The sequence below is a fragment of the Alosa sapidissima genome, chromosome 18, assembly GCF_018492685.1.
Source record: "Alosa sapidissima isolate fAloSap1 chromosome 18, fAloSap1.pri, whole genome shotgun sequence".
Taxonomy (NCBI): domain Eukaryota; kingdom Metazoa; phylum Chordata; class Actinopteri; order Clupeiformes; family Clupeidae; genus Alosa; species Alosa sapidissima.
In genome coordinates this window covers 13103947-13124386 of record NC_055974.1, presented here as the reverse complement: position 1 = coordinate 13124386, position 20440 = coordinate 13103947, and the positions used below count along the sequence as shown (strand labels likewise).

Below are 20440 nucleotides of genomic sequence, written 5' to 3'. Positions count from 1 at the left end.
TGCCACACACACACACACATACACATACACACACACACACATAAAAATATGATTTCCCTGTAATACGCTCTGCATGAATCGCCTAATAGCTAGTTTAATGACCACCTCAGGTGTTGCTTGGCAAGGCAATGGAAGGCTCTCTTGTAAAGCCCACTGCTGTCTGTGTGTGTGTGTGTGTGTGTGTGTGTGCGTATGTCTGTCTGTCTGTCTGTCTGTCTGTCTCCACACACACACTCCCTGTGGGGTTTTGAGCAGAGATGGGACGAGCTGGATCAGAAAAGACAGCTGCCATTTTGCTCGTTTTAAAAAGTGATCCCTCCTTAACGGCAAGCCAAAACCACCATGACTGACACCACCGCCAGCAATGCCAGGAAGGCAGGGGGAAGGCGTGAGAAACGGACAGATAACTGGCTGAGAAGCTCTTATGGTTTACCACATGTAACCCACACCCTCCCACCCCCCCACACACACACCCACACACACCCACACACACACACACACACCCTCCCACACCCCCAAACACACACACACACACACACCCACACCCACCCACACCCACACACTCACACACACCCACACACACGAAGGCACAAATGACCATTGGAGTTATGATGCTGTAAAGGCCGTCTAAACTCATTTATGCTGGCATGGTGCCACCCTGGCTGGCACACATCACAACGCTCTTCCTGAGGCCCTGTGCTACCTCCTCCAGTGGTGGCACGCTGCATGTCAGGCCCCCCCCCCACACACACACACACACACACACATACATACATATACCCTGAACCTGACGGATGGCGGTATCAGTTCCAAAGCAATATGGATTTCACATGACTAACACTGTGCAGTGTAATATGACATGTGATGAGAGAGTAATATGAGAGACAGAGAGAGAGACAGAGAGAGAGAGAGAGAGAGAGGAGAGAGAGAGAGAGAGAGAGAGAGAGAGAGAGAGAGAGAGAGAGAGAGAGAGAGAGAGATAAATGTCTTATCTATCGTATGTTCTGTATTGTATTGTTTGATGGCCTGCTTTGGCAATGCAAAGAAATATTTGTCATGCCAATAAAGCTACCTTGAATTGAATTGAATTGAATTGAATTGAATTGAATTGAATTGAGAGAGAGAGAGATAGAGAGAGAGAGAGAGAGAGAGAGAGAGAGAGAGAGAGAGAGAGAGAGAGAGAGAGAGATAATAATGCTGCCATCTGGCCAACCTCAACTCTGCTTCATTAGAATATTCTCTCCTCCTCTCTCTCTTCATCTCTCTCTCTCCTCACATCTCTCTCTCTCTCTCTCTCTCTCTCTCCATCTCTCTGTCTGTCATGGTGGCACAGATGCGGGTTGAGATGAGGAACAGAATCTCTGTTTATTAACGGCTTAATACAGCTCCATTTGGAGGGGGGGGGTATACCTATCAAAGGAGCACCATCACTGCTATACATACAGCCACTGTACAAGCCCACATCACATCATACCCTGCCCTACCTACACACACACACACACACACACACTAAACATATTTTTCTGCGTTTTCGGCAGCAGTTACGACCTACCTGCACACACACACATTACATTACATTACATTACATTTGGCTGACGCATTTTTAGCCAAAGCGACTTGCATATGTCAACTATATTACAAGGGATTACATTGTCCCCGGAGCAATTTGGAGTTAAGTGCCTTGCTCAAGGGCACAACGGTGGAAGCCAGGAATTGAACCGACAACTTTCAGGCTACTGCACGCTAGCCCAGTTCCTTAACCACTACACTACCACCCTCCCCTACACACACACACACACACACACACACACACAGAGACACAGACACATACGTACACCGCCACCCACACACACACACTCATTCCCAATCACTCATTCCCAATCACTCATGCTGGCAGACAAAACAAACACACTCGGACGATGACACGCCAACACCTCACACATTCCAGCAGTGGCCACTATTCTACGGGCAACACTCGGCTGCAAGCGCGGCCTTGAGCTCTTACCCTTTGTATCGCGTTGGAACGCCACATTGAATTCCTCAACCTTGCCGACCAACACCAGAGGTGGGTACGCTAGCAAAACATGAAAAGCAACTGACTGATTGTGTGTGGGCGACACACACTTCACAAGACTTTTCAAGACTACAATAAAACCAATAAAACGGGTATACAGTAAAACCTGCACAGTGTACATTCAATGTATCTAACATTCAATGTCTCCAAAATCACACAAAAAACCAGACTTGAATAACCACTTGAAAAACTGTCACCAAAGGTACATTTCTTTGGGCTTTGGCAGGGGTGTAAAACTGCATGTCGTTAGCTGGCTGACAAGAAAAACAGGTTTTTTATTTTTTTTTAATGGCTCTGTGAATGTCGACGACGTCCTTGCAACTCCAAAACGCACCCCACACACTTCTCTGTACTTCTCCATTCACAGAGCCAGAGCGCCATTACCCAGAATCCCCTGCGTCAGAGCCAACTGATCAACTAATGAAAGCAGACGGCCCTCTCAAAGGGGCGCCCCCCGAACTCCTCTAATGTCTCATTCAGTGCCATCAGGTCCAGAGGTCTGGTCAATCACACAGGCCGTCTGGGAGCAAGGGTGTGTGTGTGTGTGTGTGTGTGTGTGTGTGTGTGTGTGGTGTGTGTGTGGGGGGGGGGGTGAGGCCTAGCATATCAAAGCCAGACTGAAGCCTAGAGAGGGATACAGGATGCTGTGGCCTCAGCCCTGCCGCTAGCCAGCTTACCCCAGCTGTTAGCCAGGCTGCACCCCCACCCCCCCCCCCCCACGAACGCACACACACACACACACACACACACACGCACACACACACACACACACACACACACAAAACACACACATCCTTCTCGTCTTTTTTTTGTCCTCTTGAGGGCTGTCAGCAGCGCGTCTCTGTGCCATCTTCGCCCTCCATTCAGACGGGGCTGAAGTGCAAATTGGACATCTGGTGCCACCCGCCACACTCACAATAACACTGTTATCTCTCTCTCTCTCTCTCTCCCCCCCTCTCTCTCTCTGCACACAGCACAGCACATCTCCCCCAGCCTGCTCCTCTTCTCCTCTCCTCTGTCCTCATTTCACCTACCAGCCTCAACTGCCTCTGATACTAACACACACACTCATGCATGGACACACACACACACACACACACACACACACACACACACACACACACACACACACACACACACACACACACACACACACAATGGCTTCTTCTCTTCCCTGAGATGCTCTGGACAAGCAGGTCTGCCTCTGTTCACCTGGCCAATGGAAAACAATGGCCCTCAGCCAAACTCACACATCCGCCTATGTCCACGCGTGGCCAGGCAAGGCATGCCTGCAGATATGGTGCTGCTTACGCTAATTGCTGAACTTGGAACGAAGCACTGTGCCATGCAACTGATATGCAGAACAGTAAGCAACTGATAAGCATAACAGCATTTAATCTTTCGATCCTTATTATAGTCTATCTTTATTATCATTATCAGTTCTATAAAGACTGCTTACATCTGAGAAACATACAAACAAGAAACAACAAATCAGATATACTGCACCAGGTCAAGAAGTTTAAATGCATATTTGATGTTTCCATTTGTTTTCCCTTGCAAATTAATAATGCAACTAGTAATGATGATACTAAGGGGTGTTTGTGTGCTTTGCCGTGTGCATATTTATTTACACTTCTAGAAGAAACAGGGCCTTCAAGAGAAGGCTATTTCTCTGAGGACATACCTGGACTGGAAATAAAAATGAAACAGAACACACTCGCACAAAGGTAATCCTAAAAGAGTCAATGTTCTCTTTGAACATCAAAGAATCGGCGGAACAATTAAAGCCATGCAAACAGGCCTGCGAATGAACAAAGATTTACAACACAACAAATGCACATCTAATGATTAGCTTATGCATATTACATGAATGGAGACCAACTGAACATCATTTGAACTTTACTGTGCGGAAAGCAGTGGTTTAGAGTAGCCAAATGATAAACTAACACATTCATGACTGAAGAGCTGATAATCCTGTTTTGATCGGAGTCACACTAAGCAAATATACAGCTACTGTCCCCAACAGCATGCTATGGAGCTGAGGAGAGTTCATGATACTGTTTTGTTATGTCAGAGTTGCACCACACACACACACACACACACACACACAAACAGAGACACACACACACACACACACAAATTCAGTCATTTGCACATTAGTCAACAGCAAAATCACAGGTCTGAAAGACACACACACAAGTGCCACAATCATCCAGAACTAACCCACAAATAGTGTGTCAAGCACACTAACAGACGCACACAAGTACACACATGCACAGATATCCACGCGCCCACACACACACACACACACACACACACACACACACACACACGCTCTCCATAACTCTCACATTTGCTCACAAGTTGGGTTTCCCATTAATAGGCGCGGCAGTCATAATTCACACACACGCTAATCTCCACATCCACACACACACGCACGGTGTCATCATCAATACCTCCACCTGACACGAATGCAAAGAGGTTGTCATCACCCTCACCTCCTGATCGCTTTCTCCCCCCTTCTCTCTCTCACTCTCACACACACACACATAGAGCTAGACAAACATACACACACGCACGCACGCACGCACACACAAACACACCACTGACACTGACACTGACACACACACACACACACACACACACACACACACACACACACACACACACACCCAGACACACCTAACTGATGGGTGGATGGCAGTGGCATGAGGGCATAGGGGGATTAATGGTTGCCTGAGCGTGAAGGTGTAAACAGCGGCTGTGGGCGGGGGGGTGTAAATCACCGCGGAGGAAAGCCCGCTCAGGCGAAACACAGCACCGGCACCGTAGCGCACCACTCACTGTTCACACCGACACCCTTAACCCCCCCCCCACACACACACACACACACTAAACCCCACATTGGTCTTTCTATGAACACTATGCAATTACCCAGGCAGGCAAAAAGAGATGATTAAAGAGCTAAACTCCAACCCAAACAGAGACATCAGAGGGAGTTTACACGGCATAAACACTTTCAAAACTAAGAAGAAGGATTAGGGGAGTGTGTGTGTGTGTGTGTTGTATGTGTGTGTGTGTGTGTGTGAGTGTGTGCGTGCGTGTGGCACGTCATGAACTAAGGTAAAGATGAGCAGAGAACAGTGTGTGTGTGTGTTTGTCACATGGGTGTGCCGATATGTCCGGACAAGACTAATGGGAAGGCGGGAACTAAGAACAGGAGACGAAGATTATTTGTGTGTGTGTGTGTGTGTGTGTGTGTGTGTGTGTGTGTGCGTGTGTGTGATGCCACATAATGTGGACATAGAGCAGTATGGTGGACACACATACAGTCCAGCTGGTCTGGAGGTGATTGAGCATGTATTCAGTGTGTGTTCTTTATTTTGCTCTAAAATTCTTTTTGTTTTGTGTCAGTCGATGTGAGTGTGTGTGGCCACACAAATGTGTGTATGTACGTGTGTACGTATGTGTGTGTGTATGTATGTATGTGCTGTATGTATGTTTAATGTGTGTATATGTGTGTGTATGTATGCGTGTGTGTGTGTATGTATGCATGCATAATGTGTGTATATGTGTGTGTATGTACAGTATGTGTGTGTGTGTGTGTATGTATGCATGCATAATGTGTGTATATGCATGTGTACAGTATGTATGTGTGTGTGTGTGTATGTATGCATGTATAATGTATGTATGTGTGTGTGTATGTGCTGTATGTATGTATGTGCTGTATGTATGTGTGTGTAATCTGAATGGTGTGCGGTTCCAGTGAGTGCTTCTGAGTGTTCCAATTACTGCATGGAATCCAATTACAAAGTTATTAAAAGTGGGAAACAGAGATACCTCAAAATCATTAGCCAAGTTTCTCACCTAATGGTGTGCTATGATAATCTCCTTCACACACCTTGTTTGTTGAAAAGCACGCGCACACACTGATTTTGTCTGCATTTCGATCCAATGGAAGCAAAGTTTGATATTGGGAGTAGAAAACACATAACAGCCAAGAGGGAGATCACTAGAAGATAGTGTTGCTCTGTTATGGCTAAAATCATATAGGGTGTCATTAGCCGTGTGTTAGCATTAGCTGTGTATTAGCTGCATTGTGTATAAGCCACAGGACACTGCTTTATGCAAGTTAAAACTACATTAACTGCCCCTGTGTAGTAACCTCAAAGCTGAAGAAATTTTGCAAAATCAATGTATAAACCGCAGCTAATAGTTGGTAATCATGATTATTTTGTTCAATATTGACATCCTGATTATTTAACACAATTAATCAATGATTTTGGAAACATCATCCATTTTACAAACTTTAAAAAAAACTATAATTAAACTGCAAAATAAATAAGTAAGTAGTATATACTATTTTGGTCCCGTGAGGGAAATTTGGTCTCTGCATTTATCCCAATCCGTGAATTAGTGAAACACACACAGCACACAGTGTACACACAGTGAGGTGAAGCACACACTAATTCCGGCGCAGTGAGCTGCCTGCATCAACAGCAGCGCTCAGGGAGCAGTGAGGGGTTAGGTGCCTTGCTCAAGGGCACTTCAGCCGTGCCTACTGGTCGGGGTTCGAACCGGCTTACAGGTCCGAAGTGCTAACCAGTAGGCCACGGCTGCCAAATAATAAACAAAAATACATGCAAAAAATATAATGAATGCATCGGCTACCACTGTAATGCATAGGAGGACGTTGGATTTATATCTGAAGACAAAACGAGTGGTGCAAATCAGAGTGCATTCGTTATATTTCGATTATGTTTTTTACAGAATCGTCAGAATTCATGAGTGACGTTAATCAATTTGTATTAATTGCACAGCCCTCTGTTATGTGTCTCTGTACCTCTCCCAGAGCTTCGTATCGCTTCTGGTTCCATCGGTGCAGGTCCTCTCTGTAGTTGAAGATGAAGGCCTCGCCAGTCTTGGTGTGTCTTAACTGCCCACCTGAGAGAGAGAGAGAGAGAGAGAGAGAGAGAGAGAGAGAGAGAGAGAGAATACAATACATCTCAATAAACCACTATGAATTTGAATTTGTATTTAACAGCGAGGGTGAGAGAGACAAACAAACAAACACAGACCCTGACGCCCTCACTCTCCAATAAGACTTCCAAAGGAGCACGGCAGCTTGCGCTCACTCAGGAGTGTCCTTCAGAGTTCATACACTAAGTCAAATGTAAAATTCCATGACTTTTCCCTGACGAAAAACCTGAATTTCCATGACTTACTATATAATGAATAGTACAATATACCAACCAATGATTTCAGAGCACACGCATAGCGGTCAAGATTTTTTAAACTTTTTTAGAGCGAGAGATGAATAAATAGGCATTGAATAAACACAGTTGGGCTACTCAAGCAAGCCATAAAGCTAATAACCAGATATAAACCAACTCTGTGTGGCAATATATTTGTATTAATGTATTTTGGCAAGTACATTTTTAAACTGTTATAACAAAATTCCCTGATATTCCATGACTTTGCCCCAAAATGACAACATTCCCTGGCTAAAACTCCATGATACTCCAGAAATTCCATGACCCGTGGGAACCCTGGGCCTTTACCATCTCTACTTCTTGGAGTCAGGGCCCAGTTAAAGGGAGAGCAGGAGAAAAGGGATATGGAGAAGAAACAGAGTGATAGAGAATGCCCCTGTTTATGCCTACTACAACAGAGAAGTAGACCAAGGAATTGTTTATTTATTGGTTATTTATTTACTGCCAGTGTGGGTAGGCAGTGAGAGTGGCTTGCAACTGTCACAAGAAAAAACTGGCTCTGACCTTCAGTTCAAGACTTGGACTCTACAGCCTCTCTCCCTCTCTTCTTCTCTCTCTCTCCCTCTCTTCTTCTCTCTCTCTCGCTCGCTCCTTCTCTCTCTTTGCCTCTCCCTCTCATTCTCTTTCTCTATCTCTCTCTCTGTGCAATTAAATGTGTTTGGCTGCCTTCCCCCCATCTGGCAGGTGTGCCAGCCGGAGCTGGAGAAGAAGACAGCACTGCGCTCCTCCACTCGCCACTCCAATGGCCTTCTGGGATGTCTGGCAGGGGCTGGCCTGGACAGCTGGTGTGGTGTTCTCTCTCGCTCTCTCTTTCTCTATCTTTGTTTATTTCTCACTCGCTCTATCAAGTCTCGCTTTGTGTGCCTGCTCCAAAACTCACCTGAGTCTCCTGATAAAACCTCCTTCTCACACACAGACACACTTTCTCTCTTACACACACACACACTACACAAACATGCACAGTGCAGAAGTTAGATCAGTCACTCATGTGACTTTCCTTCATTTAGGACCTAAGGAAGTCCTTCAGATCACACAGACACAGACAGCCACACACACATACACACACATTTTCTCTCTCGTTCTCTCTCTCTCTCTGAGCTGAACATTTGAACGCTTGCTTGAGGGATCCACTCAGGCCAGGCTGTGTGCCAGGCTGGACTAGACTGGACGGTGGCGGCGAAGGCAAGGCTCGGGGAGTTTGAGATGGCGCGAGGCCCTCTGCCAGCTCTTGACCCCTGCTAACCAGGCACAGGCAGCTGCTGGGGTGGGGAACAATGCGGCATCCCCACGTGGAACCCCACTCTGAGCACCCCCTACCCCCTACCCCCGACTCAGCCTCCATCCCCATCCACCCATCCATCCACCCACTGGAGGCATCCAGCTCCAGCACATCAGCACTGGGCCCAGCCCAGCCCAGCCAGCGAGGGCTCCGGGCAATGAGACAGAGAGTAATGGAGGGGCCTCAGCATGAATGTAAAGCAGGCCACATCATTACGGCTCCAAATGAAACCGCTCCATCACCAGCATGCAGAAACGGCATGGTGTGTGTGTGTGTGTGTGTGTGTGCTAAGGGGGAGGTTAACACCTCATAACCTCACCTTCATATAGCCCAAATTAAACATCCTTTACATCAAGTGGGAGCATTTTGGAAGAAATCAGCATGCAATATGAGCTCAAAATAGGAAGAACAAAAATATTGGTTCTTTCCATTGGAGTAATTAGAGCGCTTTTGAGATTAGCGCTCGGAAGAGTAGATTTTAATGCTAGTAAATATGGCTCTTGGGGAGAGGAGCGTCATCCATTGTTCTGTTGACACTGGGAGATAACAAGCCTTAAAACAGTGCTAAATTTCATTGTGACCTCTCTAACGGTTGGAGAGCGAGCGAAGCGTGTAGGCAAATATGCTCAAAGTGCAGACGCTAACCCAAATAGCCTCGGGGCCGCTTAGCCTCATACTTTCTCAATTACATTGCCGTGGCAACCGGCAAGAAAATAATATATATATATATATATATATATATATATATATATCTTTGAAGATAAAAAGGTTGTCAAAGCATTTTTTTTCCCCTTTCTTTAAAAAGAAGCATGCAATGACTTTATGCACAGTTAGTAGGAGATGGATTCAACTTAGCTAGTGATGAGGCGTGGAACACTTCTTGCTTTCATCATCGGCTGTTTGACATGGGTAACACTAAAAAGGCGTTCACCAACGCAGAGTGTTAAAAGGCTCCCTTTACCCCAGACCCAGCCCAGACCTTCACAAACATACAAACACACAAACACACACACACACACACAGAGATATACACATACAGTGCGCAAACGCACACACGCACACACACACACACCTAATCAGGCCCGAAGCTTGACTATGTGGGGGTGTGAGGGGTTGAAATAGGTCTGAAAAAGCATGTGCATAAAGGGGAGGTATAAAAGAAGAGCGCATTGAAGAAATCAATTATGCATTCGTGAAAGGGAGCAGGACGAGCAGTTTCTGGAACAGGCGGCGCCTAACAGGAGGAATAGCGGCTCCTGATGAAAGCGCACGGCGCGTGGGGGAAAGTTCAGCTCCAATGCCTACTCTGCACAAGCTCTCTCTCTCTCTCTCTCTCACACACACACACACGCATACGCGCACGCGCACACACGCACACGCACACACACACACACACACACACAAAGAGTCCCCTCTTTCTTGCTCTCTCTCTCTCTCTCTCTCTCATGAGTATTCATTTTCAACTTTTCCCCCATTTTTTCCCCTCCATTCGTAATTAGCATGCTGTTCTCCATTTCGGAGGCTTAATTGGGTGTACATAACCTTGGATTTCCAGTAATGGAAAAAAAAAAAAGCTCAGGGCTAATATGATGAAGCCATCATCATTAAGGATGAAGACAAGATATCCTAGCCAAAAAAAAAACTTGTGTGTATTTTATCTTCCTTGTGGCTCATATGTGTTTCCTATCCTATCTCTTTTACACAATTCCACTGTTTCCTCCACCACAAACACACACACGCACACGCACACACACACACACACACACACACACACACACACACACACACACGAGCACACACTTTCTCCTTTTTCAGCAGGTGTGTCTGAAAGCATAAGCAGTGGTCTCATATTCTATAACTGCTCCCCAGTCATCCATAGAATAAGCTAGCAACAGATGCCCAATGAGTGACATTTTGAAGAGAGAGGAAAAGAGGAAAGAGAAGGAGGGGATGGGGAAAAAAAAAAAACCTTTCAGTCAACGCAAAAAAATGGCATTCAGGGCTTTTCTTGTGTGCTGAGGAGAGGAGAGGAGAGGAGAGCAGAGGAGGGAGGTAGAGTGTGTGTGTGTGTGTGTGGGGGGGGGGGGGAGCAGGAGGCATTTGGACGGAGGAGCAAGGTTATGCAAATCCCCCGTCAAGTGCTCTGCAGGGATGAGTAGGTCCCTGACAGCCCGTCCCAAACACCTCATGTCCAGAGCTGCCAGCGCACGCTGCCGGGGCCCCTGCACACCCAGACAGCCAGCCAGCACCATCCCCAGAGGGGCGGCAGCAAATGCACAATAAAATCACTGCATCATCAGAGGAGGGGAGGCTTCAGTAGAGCTACGCTAGCAGTCCCCCCACACACTATCACTCACTCTCTCACACACACACACACACACACACACACACACACACACCACAGAGGGGCACACAAGGCTAACATTACTGCTTCATCCCAGAAAGCCCTGGCACATGCGTTTCTGGGGAAATATGTAATTGTGATTTTTTTTTTTCCTGACAGATATTGCGAGTACAATTTGATTTGATTACAATTTGACACAGAAGTCAAGCCTCAATATTCCACATTTCGCTTTAGGTTGGGCAACTTCTGATTAGTGACAATGATAAGTGCATGAGAAGCACAGCACCAGATTAACATGGAGAGTTGGGAGTTTACGAGATGCATGTTTAATTGCAGCTATTAGCGAATTGCATTCGTTCAAATTGCAATTCTGATAAAAAGTCGATCAATTGTGCAGCCCTTGTTCCAACAAATAATAACAACAATAATAATAATAATAATAATAATAAGGAACTTTTTGAACTTAATGAGGAACTTTTTGAACTTAATGAGGAACTTTTTGAGGATACTGATTTACAGTATTTGTGACTATAACCCACTGTGGAAGCTACAGTGAGAGAGAACCCACTGTGAGTGAGGGAACCCATTGTCAGAGGGGGAACCCATTGTGAGTGAGGGAACCCACTGTGAGTGAGGGAACCCACTGTCACAGGTGGGACTTGAGCCACTAAACTCAGCATAGCCAAACAAGTCACTTACCAGGTGAGCTATTGTGCCACTCTGCTATTGAGAAAGTGGATGCAAGTGAGCAGTTTGGCTGAAGTGGCCTCTAGAGGGAAATGGCTGAAATATTTGACAAGTTCAACAGTTGGAAAAGGTACCCGCAGTTCAGGCAAAGGGGCTTCAAAAGCAGGATTGAAACTGGGAGCTTACAGGTTTGAATCAGCATTCAATTGAGATTTAAATCAGCTTGATGATGATTGATGATGCCCTCACGGATGCTGATTTATGCAAAGACTTGCATAACAACTTAATGTGGATACTTGGACAAATTAGAAGCAAGACAGCGGATAAAGCCAAGATAGCCAAGACTCAGGCGAGTTTTGTACAATACATTTTGGGAAAATGAGATGAACAGCCTCAGACTAGTTCCCTGTACTTGTGAACAAAGTTGACATTTTTAGAGCAGAGGGCCAATGACTCAAAGATGCAGATGGATGCAAAGATTGCAATGATGCAAGAAGTTTGAGGCTAGGCCTCACTGTACTTACCAAGATGTAAAACTGATTATTATAGTGCCACCTAATAGGCGCAGTACCTCAGGTTAGGGGGTCTAAGTAGAGAAAGGTCTCTGGGACCATAGGCTATTGTGAAGTTTCACATTCCTCCACTGCACTGTTTGGACCCCTAATAATAATAATAATAATAATAATAATAATAATAGACACCTACCTACATAATCTGCATCTACTACTGCATCACATATTAGTCGTACTGACATAAACATTACCACTTCATCATTATATTGTACAAAAACATGACATGTCACAAAATACACACTGAAATAAATCTACTATGCTATCAGGACAAAAATAGGCCTCATAGTCATAGATATTGACTGCTTTGTCTGCTGAAACCTGAAAGAGACAAACTACAACTCACCAAGCCACAACCACCTCATAATCATCATCATACAATGGCAGATGTGATTTGCTTAACTTTTCAAACACCATCAACAGTCACTAATGCAACACAATGTGACTCAACTTAGAGGTTACATTAACATCACAATATCAGGGAAGTTCCACAGATCTTCAATAACAAATTACCAAAAAAAAAAAAAAAACGAATTCTCAACAATAAAGTGGATTGTCCATTCTTCTCGGATTAATTCCACAGTTTTCCATCCTTGATGCTGACTTAACAGTATAGAAGACTCTTTCAATCCATTAAAGAAAAACTTACGTTCATTAAAGGCATACTCAAATTCCTCCAGCGTCTTTGGGAAGGTGAGGGGAGGCTCATCTTTCTTCATCAGCTCATCGAGATCTATCCTTGACAGTAAATCTAAAAAAGGATGTTATTACAGTTAGGATTTACTTGTGATCTGTCCATAATGGTTATGGTGATGGTTAAGGTAGTTATTAGGCTCTACTTACAACATTCTTCAAATGTTGATGTATGAAAACTACAATCTGTAAATAAGACTGGTCATTGTATATGTCTTCTACAACTTCTGTTTAAAGTAACCTTTTTTTCACAGTAGCCTACATGATATCGACTTTTGTTATTAACTTAGTACCAGTAAGCCTACCAAATAAAAAAGAAATACAAAAACACAATTCCTGGGAATAGTCTTATATATATCTTATATCTTATAGTCAAATATTATAGTTGTACACAGTTTTATAAAAGCCTTGTTTGTAACCTTTCATTAAAACAAACAGCTAATATCAGTGACAAGGTTATAAGTATGCTATCCAACTACAATTCCATTATAGCCTATCTTACCTTTCAGAGCAGTTGTCTTCTCTTTGTCTTCTTGAGCCATGTTTAGAAAGAAAAATAAGAATATGCAGGGCACTGCTCTGACCAGCATGGACGTCTTGAGTGTGTCACAGACAATTAACCTGCAAGGTGAGCACATTGTTTAATACAATGAGGTGTAATTCTCTTTGAAGGTTTGACCTGCAGTTAATCTGGTTATCATCATTGTGAGCAGATGCTGTGTTATTGTACAAAACAAAGAAAAAGCAGGTGCTTTTATATTCACGTCAACATGGGTGCTTATGTGCCAGCTTCTTCTTCTGAATAAATAAACGGAACCATCGTAAACCCTGTGCTGCTCTTGATAGGTTAATTTTGCACTACACCTTATCACTTGAATGATTGTTCGTATCTAAAATGTAGCTCATAAACTTGGTCAGCTGTAGCAAGTGTGTCCAGTGGCTTGCTGCCTACTTTCTGACCACAGACTGAACGAAATTACTCTTGAATGATTCGGACAGTGCAAGTTTCTCACATTAAATTCCTCAGGGCTGTATTAATTCTCTAATAATCAATCACAACAAATGTTTGCGTCTACATTTAATGAAAAATCCTACTTGTGGATTTGCAACCCTTAATTTCACCAACGCGTTGGACTTGGTGTCCTCGTCCGTCCGCAGTAATGAACACCAATCAAGAGGGCAAATACAAAGTGAGAAACATGCATTTTCGTTTCACTCACATACCATCATAACAAGCAAATGTGGAAATCTCAACCATCATGCATCTTCTGCTTCCTTGTTGCAGAAAACAGGAAGAATCTGCAGGAAACGGAAGTGTGACGTTTCGGCGAGCGCTTTTACTCTTAAAGGCGCGGTAACCATTATGTGTCATTGCTTTGCATCACAGCAATGCTTTGTGTGCTTTGACAGGCTGTTTCTTCTGCCAGACTGAAGGTCTACGTGGAGTTTAAGGCACAATAACCCTTTAGATTGTTTTGCTTTAATAGCCTGCTTATGTTACCATGACTATTCTCTTTTGTAGGATAATGCATCAAACAATTTCCATTTGGTATACGTCTATCAAAAGACATTCCCATTGTCAAAAGTGTGATGTGAGTAAACATGCTCTTTTCAGAGGCTTTTGAAATACACAATACACCCTTTGACAACTAAAGCCAACCAGGCTGCATCAAACCGATGTGGCATTAAGTCTTTAATCACAAAATACTATTTCAGAGGTGTCTTTGTAACTGCCTAACAATTGTCAGAAGATAACGGCTATTTATCATGCTATTCATTTCAAACCAAAAATACAAAAAAAGATAGATATAGGTCCATCTTTTCATTGATTTGTATACATTATAATAATAGTCACTTCAGAGGCTACACTTAGCTTTGTCTGGATCCTATTATCCACAGATGTCCTCTCTCTTGCATACAAGGACATATTTTAGTATTTAGAAAGACAGACAAAACCTTGCAAATACCCATTATGATTTTTTTTTCTGCCATACAAAAGATTTTAGATGTCAGAAAATGGTCATTTCAACAGACATGGAGCATAGTGAAGAGTCTATTTTAATAAAACATTGAGTGACTGACTACTCCATATTACAAAACACAGTGAGACAAACACAATTTTATGTAAACTGTGTACAGAGCTACATATGTTCTCATGGCATCCCCCCTACATAAACATTACATTCAGCTGTGGTCATGGGAACTGTACTGCATGAGGAGCCATATAGCACCAACAGACGTATGGAACAGCACCTCCAGAAAAAAAAAACATGTGTAAAGAATATTGTACAGCAAAACAGAAAAAGTACAATGAAACATTCATGTGCTTACATCTCAGCAGTTAATCACTTGGCATCATAGTCCAGAGTAAGGTCAGACTTAGCACATAGACATCCAGAAAAAAACAAATGTGTGTGCATATCATACAGTATGTGCTGAATGTCAAACATGCTGTAATGTACGGATGGGATGGATTTCTGATGCATGTTTGATGCTGGGTAGATCTCTGCTATGAGGAGGGGCCAGGGCTGGTGGTGAACCAGGTCTTCTGGAGGTGATCCACCAAAGCTTTCTCCTCATCCTCCAGCTCTGCATCCTCCTGCATCTCCCACCTGAAACACGGCGACAAAAACACACACATGCATCAGGGGTTTGTGCGCGCGCACACACACACACACACACACACACACACACACACACGCACACACGCACACACGCGCACACGCGCACACACACAAAATGAAACAAACACACACACATACCGACAAAAACACACACGAGTCGGGGCTTTGTGCACGCACACACACACACGCACGCACGCAACACACAATACATAACACAAAAACACAGGCATGGGTCAGGGCTTTGTGCACGCGCGCACACGCACATAGACACGCAACACGCAATACATTACACAGATAAATAATTTCTGGATGGATAAGTATGGGATTCACCTGACCAACCAGGCTAGCTTTTAAGAGCCCTGAACATCAAAATCATTCTGTCAAGTTTTCCCACATCGTTCCTCATCAGCTATCAGTTTAGACATCTGGATTGCGACATGTCGAGAAGGCAAAATATACAGCTACACTTCGTCTCTCATCCAAAAGCAGAAATGTATTCCACATGTTTTCTTAAACACCAACACGCCTCATTACAAATCTGAGGTACTAGTGATGACTACTTCTTTGACTGACGCCATTAACTTTAACTATGTTTACAATAGCAGCAACATGCAAATGAATGTCGGCAAGAACAGGGTTGAGTGGTAAATGCAACTTTTGACCTTAAGTATAATTGTTTTTATTGCACTGCATATCTAAACCGCAGGGAGACATATTGCGTTCTTTATCGGTGGGGCTGTCATGTCATAACATCTCCAAAGAGGTCCATTTAACAGTGGGGTAATTGTGCTTTGCTGCCGATCGCTGTTCCTGGATGTATTCACCCTTTTCCTCCTGTGGTAGTGGGAGCCATAATCTTCAAATGTGGAAATATGAGCTCCATCTCTTCCACGAAAAGAGCTGGCTTCTCATACCAGGCACCTCATGCATACAAAGAAGCCATGGTCTCTCCCTCTCTCTCTGTGTGTGTGTGTGTGTGTGTGTGTGTATAAAAGAGACACAGACACACAGAGCAAAAGAGAGGGAATGTGTCAGTGTGAGTGTACTTGCACCGCGGCACTTTGATGGAGTTTCTGCCTCAGTCACTGTGCCTATCTGTCCGCATCAGACACCCTCTTTCTCTTCCCCGGCCCGCGCTGTCGCCGCGGTAATTACTGCCTATACGGCCTGGATTTGTTTATGTAAATATGCGCATTTGATGCATGGGGGGGACCTCCCCATGTGGCGCACACCCTCTCCAATCTCTCGCTTCTCTCTTTGTCACTCTCTCCTCTCTTACAGAGCCACTGGGCCGGCACCTGACATCTCTCTCTCTCTCTCTCTCTCTAAACACACACATACACACACACACACACACACACTCACTCAGATAGGTATAAAAATCCAATTGTCCCACTTTATCATCCTTGGCCACTGGTATTATTTAAGAACCAACAAACAAATATTGGGAGCAAGAGAAACATAATATTTACAAATGTCGCAGGTGTTCGGAATGGATAGAATAAGTGAGCGGAGGGGAATACGGGTGAGAGATGGAGAGGGAGGGAGGGAGGGGAGGAGAGAAGAGGAGGAAGAGAATGCTAAAGGTTTTCCGATGTTTAATTTTCAAATAGGATTAAGCAGAGTGACATTTAGCTGAAGGTTACTGGCTGGGCGGAGCGACACATTGTCTTAGCCGATATTGATATTCTGGAAGCGGCCTGCTTGTCACCGGGACAAACAGTGTTGATGAATGAAGGGGCGATCCACAGGAAGGTGTTAAGTGCAAATTTGAAAGGGAAACGGGGGAGGAGGGGAGGAATCGAGGAAGAGGAGATGGAGGAATAGTAAGAAGGAAAAGAGAGAGAAGGGGGGGGGGGTGGCAGAATGAGAAAGAGAAGGCAGTGGAGGAGACCTGGAGTGCACTAGAGTGTATTAAAGTCTCCAGGTCAACCAAATACTAGGACAGCCAACATAAACAAGTACCAGCAACCTGCGGCAAAGGAAAATTAGTTTGTTTTAAGCACTCTAATCTAGTCTCAAGAAAGTGAGAAAAATTGAATTGTGTTAAGTGGGCATACAGAGACTGGCTTCAATCAAATCATCATACGCAGCCACTCCAACAGTAACATTTGGTAATTAGGCTACAGTTCTATTATCGTAGCTTTTAATAAGGAGTACTTGTGCTATACATGGGAATGAATTCTGGGAAAAAATAAATGGCCTCCTAAAGAAAGATACGAAACGTTAATATGTATAATGGGAGTCCCATCTAATGTCCTAGGTGTCCACACTGTGGGCAGTGTCATGCTAAGCCTGGCCTCTTGTCACAGGTTCGTATTTCAGCAGATGGCCAGTCGGTCAGGGCTGTGCCCAGGGTCTGTGTCTTAATAAGCCGAATCTGATGTGGCCTTTCAGTCTTTTAGCACGCCTCATTTTTCATGCATTAGTACTCTTCCTGCTGACTCCGCCATTCCTCTGAACGCACCGGGCACAGGCGGCAGCACTCACCACCTCACTGCTGAATTGATGTTGTTGCTGAGAAAAGTGTTTGTTTTTTTTAAATAAAAAAATAAAAAATACACGTCAAAGACTTCCCCAAACCCGACCTCCAGACTCCTCACCCCATTCACTTTTAGTAAAGGTAAAGGATGTGACACACAATCACAATCAATTATTATTACACATTTTATTATACTAATACACTGACATTACATTAATATATAATATTAATTTATTAACTGAACAGTATTGACTTACAAAAATAACTAAATGAGTAACACACTGGCCCAATCTCAGTAACACCTCCTTCCTGATAACTTGGATGTTGGAGTAAGGTTCTAAATTGAGGATGACCCTAACAGTCCAACATGTAGGTCCAACCCCCATGTGATGTCATGCAGCATGCAGCAATATAAGTGGCCTGCCTGACTGACACTCTCCCATCTGTCAAAACAAGACAGAGAGAGAGATAGATAGAGAGAGAGATATATAAATAGAGAGATAGATAGAGAGAGAGAGAGAGAAAGAGAGAGAGAGACAAAAGGTTTCTGTCTGTGGCTGTTTGATGGTCTGTGTAAGAGGAGGAGAGGTGGGAGCACCTCTCACAGACCCATTAGATGAGCTGACGTCCACAGCAGGAGGCCTTTTCCCACCTCAACGGTGGCCTCCTCTTTTATCCTTTTTTCTCTCTCTCCCTTCCACTCTCTCTCTCTCTCTCTCTCTCTCTCTCTCTCTCTCTCTCTCTCTCTCTCTCTCTCTCTCTCTCTCTCTTTCGCTCAGTCTCAGTCTCCCTCTCCTCCTCTTTCTCTCTCTCTCTCCCCTTCTCATGTTTGTTTTAACAGCGCAAGTCTGTCAAACAGAAAGAGCGACACAGCCAGCCGCTGAGTGAGAACCTGCACGCATGCGCTGGGCCGCAAAAAGTGGCTCTTCACCAAGACGAGCGCCAGTCGTCGGGCGCTAAGCGCTCCCGGGGTCGGCTCGTGAGCCAAAGCTAAATATTTTAAAGTGGTAAACTTTTGCGGAAAAGGTCAGGGCTTTCCACCAGCCATCTGCCAGGGAGGAGAGGTGTCAGACACGCGGAGAGGGCGAGGCGTGTAGCCGCCACCCTGATGGAGATCCCATTTCATGCTTATGAGCTTGCCCTTTGGAACTCTACGGTGGATACTGAACACGGCCACTGCAGTGGTCGCACAGGAAATATAATATCGGTCAAGTTGGTGCTGTACGAGAAATAATAATTTTAAAAAAATCCTAAAGATGACTTTTTTAGAACCCTTTCGCAGAGGTCTCGGGTGAAGGGAAACGTTTCACTGACCAGCTCTTGGTGTGGCATCAAAGTGTGCGGGGAGAGAATTTCCAAAAGTGTTTATTGTGGCAGTCGAAGATTACATGAGTTGAGTGACTCAATTGCCTGTGCGACAGACTTCAAGTTAACTTCAACTTTACTTTAACTCTTGAGTAGAACTGGAACTTGAACAAATTTCTACTTCTCTCCTGTCTTTCTCACACACACACACACACACACACACACACACACACACACACACACACACACACACACACACACACACACACACAGAGCCCTGAGGCTGTGGGACAGTAGTGGTGATCTGGGAGGTCGTGGGTGGACAGACACTGACACCAGGCAAGGAGGAAGTGGGAGAGAACAATAGAGAAAGAGAGAGACAGAAAAAGAGATTGAACGAGACAGACAGAGAGAGAGAGAGAGAGAGAGAGAGAGAGAGAGAGAGAGAGAGAGAGAGAGAGAGAGAGAGAGAGAGAGACAGAGAGAGAGACAGACAGACAGACAGAAAAGGCAGCAAATGAGCATCACGAGGTGCCCGTCTCTCCCCTTCAGCCACCAGTGGACGACAGCTGAGCCCTGCGAGCTCCACTCCAGACCAGAGACAGGCGACCAGGGGCCAGCTGACAGGACTGAGAACAGCAGAGTGGAGAGGAGAAGAGAGGAGGATGAAGAGAGGAGAAGTGGCAGAGACGGAGCCAGCGCTGAGAGCTAACCCAGGCCTGGAACCTCTCCTGCTGTTTATGTGGCCTTGCCCTGGCAAGTGCCAAACAGAGCCCCAGATGTGGACTGAGTTTCCATTGCTGAGCTCCACAGCTGCGCATCGGCCTGACGACCGAGGAATGATAAACTGGAGCCGACTGGCAAAACAGGAGTCAAGAGTAACCATGATGGTCTACTGGTGTTCTGTTACAGTTCATGCTTTAGGGCTATGCGATATTTAGATGGTGGCAGAGAGAGTGACATTTAATCAGTGATATCCAGCGTTGGGTGTTCTACTATTAAATCCCATAATGTGGCTGTTATCTCATGCTTAAAAAATACATTTGATTTAGACCATAAAATGTCTCCTATCACACAACAACTCTGTGACATATTAGCGACGCCGCACGA

At 44.7% G+C, this 20440-nt stretch overlaps 1 long non-coding RNA gene across 2 annotated transcripts; it reads right to left on the bottom strand.

Moving 5' to 3' along the window:
• Positions 1–6921: 6921 nt before the first annotated feature.
• On the bottom strand, positions 6922–14222 carry LOC121690375. Of its 2 annotated transcripts, none has more exons than XR_006025053.1 (4): positions 14144–14222; positions 13422–13540; positions 12876–12977; positions 6922–7018 (listed from the first exon to the last, which is right to left on the bottom strand). It is a non-coding gene; the product is annotated as an uncharacterized LOC121690375 (long non-coding RNA). The 2 variants fall into 2 exon arrangements; XR_006025052.1 differs by lacking the exon at positions 14144–14222 and adding an exon at positions 14015–14135.
• Positions 14223–20440: the final 6218 nt, after the last annotated feature.